We start from the raw sequence: 4,848 nt of genomic DNA, 5'->3' as shown, positions 1-4,848 counted from the left end.
TGATGTCCCGACCGAGGTCCGAACTAACCTGTAAACGAAAAGTGAGAAGAGGAGGGCGACCGATGCCGATTCGACGTCAAGTCTCTGTAGAATGGGGTTTGACGAAATGCTCCGGTCAACGGTAAGAGAAGATGACCGTGACCGTTCGTTGCACAACAGAACACGTTCCAGAGGGCGCACGACAACCGATCGAAGGTGCTGGAGGATGGCGGTCGACTTCCGATGTAGAAGCGCGGTCGCGGCGAGAATCTGTGTCGTTTGTGTTGTTCGTGCCGATCGTGCCGAATGTGCCGATCGTGCCGAAAATGACCTAAATATCCGATCTAGAAATTATAATCGTGATTTCTCCCGATTCCTCCGTTCAAATTAATTCAAAAGGGAAAATGATAACATATTTCGGTGATCATTTCCCCTACAAATATAAGCACAATCACTACCTATATCTTCAAGTGGGATCAAGAACAACCAAAACGCCATTAATGGCTTTTGGCTGATTCAGTTCACTTGAGTCGTCCAATCCTACTTCGGTGATTATTTTTCCTACAAATATAGACACAATCACGCCTATATCTTCAAGTGGGATCAAGAACAACCAAAATGCCATTAATTACGTTTGGTTGATTCAGTCCACTTGAGCCATCCCACCGACTTAGGGATGCTATGAATGTTCCCCTCACCCTAAGTCATTCTAAATCCAAGGAATCAACTCCCCTTCAAATAAAAGGAAATCAAAAATGCGTCATTAAAGCTTGAAGCTTTCGGATTTTATGAATTTTCTGTTTGAAGCCTTAAAGCTTGGATATGAGCATCCCAAAGGCTTCCTAAGGATCAAGGAGTGTTCTCCGATCCTTGGTAAGGTTTCAATCACTCTCTAATTCATATTTACAGTTTAAATTTGAAATTTTTAAGGTTGGATACTAATATTAGGATCATGTTTGAACTTTCTAGATAGGATAGAGACAATCAATCAACTTAAAACAGAAAAACCCAAAATTATATTTAAAAAAATGTATTTGATGTTCTTTAGCAAATTCTCTTGAATCACAACTCAAAAAGCATCCCAATATGATTGTAATGATGTTGAGCAACTGTTTGGATCATGTTTGATCCATCCCAATCATGTTTGCTCAAATTCAAAATAATTGAAATTTTTGAGTTCTTGATTTGGTCAAAAACGAATAGCTAGTATTTTGTTTTGGTACCAATCAAGTATATGGAATATAAGGAAACTATTGGGCATCTCATTTCTCCTCAAAACAGTTTAAAAAAAACTCAAATTTTAATCACAAACTGTTTTAAACGATTTGATCATCATCAAGATTGATTGGTACCTTGAGATGATGATGATCAGCATGTTCCTAGGAGCTTTGTGAAGCTACCCAAACCCTTGGATTAAATAATCCAAACTAAAAAAACGAATTTTAAAAAATTAACTTTGTTGTTCTTGAGGACCGAGGCTTGTTAGCCTAGGACTGAGAGATCCGTCTAAGGATTCTCGGTCCAGACCGAGACCTAAGATCAAGAGATCCGACTAAAGATTCTCGGTCCAGACCGAGAAATGAACTTTGTTGTTCTTGAGGACCGAGGATTGTTAGCCTAGGAACAAGAAATCCGACTAAGGATTCTCGGTCCAAACTAAGACCTAGGACCCAGAAATTTGAACACATGACCGAGACCTAGGACCAAGAATTTCAATAGGACCGATAGGTTCAACCAATGTTCTTGAGATAGAACTGAGAGGTTCGACCGACGTTCTTGAACTAAGACCAAGAGTTCCAACCGACGTTCTTGAGCTAGGACAGAGAGGTCTGACCGAGGATTTTAATCTAGGACCTAGAGGTCCAACCCAGGATCGAGAGGTTAAATATAGGACCGAGTATTCCCGAACTTATGATCAATGAACTTAGTTTATAGCTAACTTAGGACTAGTGGGTTTATATCCCAAACAAATGAACTTAGCCTAGGGCTAACCTAGGACGGATGGGTTTATACACCTAGACCAGTAATTTTCAGCCAAGGATCGAGAGTCCTTAACACCTAGACCAATGGACTTCGGCACTCCGACCGAAGATCCCGAGGCTCGACCGATAGGCTCCTCGACCCAAATCGAGGATTTTTAGACCCCGACCCATAAAAATGGACATAGGGCTTATGACTCTAATCCTATTTGGTTCCACTTTGTAAAACATAAAATCCTTTTTTGGAACCTCAAATCATTTTCTAAAAATCCCAAAAAAATTAGAAAATGATTTCAAAATATTTTTTTTGTATATTTCCACACAAAAATATTAGACTAAGGCATGTTTGGTGTTTATTTTTAAACCCTAACACTCTTACAATGAATAATGCTCTTCAGGAATAATCCTATCTAATTCTCATCAATAAGAGATACCAACATTTTAAATATTGTTGTTTCAATATTTTAAATAACGCTAAAACTTAAAAGTATGACTATGACCGGAAGAATAATTGGTTAAAACTCAAATGTTATATAACCGATTTTCAAAAACCAACTTTATAAGTAGATATTGTTTTTAAAATGGGTACGGAGGATGAAGCGTGAAATCTCTTTCCCGAGTATCACCAAACTACAAACTGAAAGAAAACTATAGTTAATACATTTGTATGCAAACTTTTATTGATTTTCAACTCTAAGAATATTGTTAGATAGCCATGTCATAGAAGAAGATTGGTTCAAGTCTCGATATGACCAACTAACGTTAATGGATAGGAGGTTAAATGCTTTGTGTAAAATCCAAGCCTACCAAAAACGCATGTCACACACCTTCAATAAGAAGGTAAACCTAGAAACCTCAAAGAAGGTAATCTAGTTCTCAAACGAACCTAAGAACTCCTAGACCCTAGGGGATTTTTTTTACCCCAATGTGAAGGACCATTCATACTTAAGAAATCCTCTATGGAGGAGTTGTCCGCCTATTTAGAATAGAAGACGAAAAGTTTATTGCGCCAAGAAATCTCGATGCGTTTAAAAGATATTTTGTATAATATCAAGCATGCGTAGAACGATTTAAAGCTCGACCTTGAAAGAAGCTTATTTCAACAGAATTCAATCCCATGTTTTTGTATAACTTAAAAAATTTACAAAGGACTCATGTCCGAACTATGGAGACCTAGTTCTTCTCAATACATAAAAATAGAGAGAAGATATCTAGGCAACATGTATGTTTAAGGGCCCAGTCTCACTTATATAAATAAAATCCTGGGTCCCTCCTCAAGAGAAAGAAATTTATTTGAGAAAAGAAGAAAATATTGATCTCATCCTAGAGAAGATGTGTCAGATTTTAGAAAATAAGTAACGGGAAAGCTAAGTGCATCGCTTCCTTTCGAGTGATATTCTCATAAACAAAACCGAGGATTTCACAATAATCCCAATTCATGAGATAGGTCATAAGCTTTTTTCGTTTGTAAGCGATTATCTTGAGCTTAACCCTCTATCGAAGGTTTTTGAAGAAAAATAACCTTAATAAACCCCCATAAAAGTAAGGTCTAGAGCCCCAAATTGAGAAATGAAACTTATCGTTACTTTTGTTAAAGAATGAGAGGTTTAAGACTCATGCTTTGGGAAGAAAAAAACAAAAAAAAAAGTGAAAATGCCAAAAAGATAACCGGAATAAATTCCAAAAATCTCAAAAAAAAATGAAAAAATATTCATGTGTTGGTTGAGGTATTGAAATCATCATTCTTGCTCACTCAAACTCTATTCATGATTGTTACGACAAGAGTAGAATGTATCGATTCTACTAGATATACCCCGAGTACGAAAATAGAAAATGGCTCAAATGGTCATGTATGCCCGATACTTGTGGGTACCCAATGGTTGGGTTCGGGTAATTTAAATCGGAATCAGGATTGGGCATGGGAAGGGGGAGAAGGTACACGGTCGGGTATGGGGTCGGGGATGGGGAGTGTGCGAAACCTAAACCCGATACCCAACACCCGACTTTATTAATATTAAAAGTATATTTTTTTAATTAAAACTTAATATGAATTTTCAAATTCTTTATCATTACAAATATCTCATAAATACATCATTTAAGTTAGTCTTATCCACACTCCATTCCAAATAACATCATATATACACTCCACTCCATCTTAAAAAAAAATTATATTACCTAAAAAATATTCTCTACATAAATCTTGATCTTCAACCTACTTTAATATCAAAATATTACATCTTCTCATAGTTCTTAATATTCAATCTTTTATCTTTTATTTAACTATTATTTTATTTTTCGCTCTATTTTATCTTCTTCAACATCTATCTAATAAGTATGTAAGCAAATAATGTTTTTATTTGTATTTTTAATATTTCGATATTATTAATTTAAAAAAAATCAAACTTTATAATCTCATAATTAGTTTTTTAATCGGGTATGGGTACCCATCGGGGATGGGGTACCAGAAGAATCAGGGATGAGGATAGAAGTGGAGATACTCATCGAGTTTAGGTTTAAGATCAGGTAGTAAAATGTAAATCAGGATCGGGGATAGATACTTCACTACCCGGCGAGTAAGGTAACCGTTGTCATCCCTAGTTGAGATATTGAAATCATCATTTGTTGTCTACCCAAACTATAGAATTGATTGTTGCGGCAAGGTTAAGGGTGTACCGATTCTACCAAATATACCCGCGAGCCAACAAAAGAAAAAAAGAGAGAAAATGGCATATGAAAACCCAAAGCAGAAAGTCAAAAAACCTCTCTCAAATGTTTTTACGATGAGTTAAAATTTCAATAAATGTGGTTTAGGGTCGAGCAACCAAAAATAAGTTTCACTATTTTATCAAACGTCAAGATGTTGACCACCTTCTTCAAAGGTTATGTTCAT

Source organism: Impatiens glandulifera, chromosome 5 (genome assembly GCF_907164915.1).
Source record: "Impatiens glandulifera chromosome 5, dImpGla2.1, whole genome shotgun sequence".
Classification (NCBI taxonomy): Eukaryota; Viridiplantae; Streptophyta; class Magnoliopsida; order Ericales; family Balsaminaceae; genus Impatiens; species Impatiens glandulifera.
Note: the sequence above shows the minus strand (reverse complement) of the source record.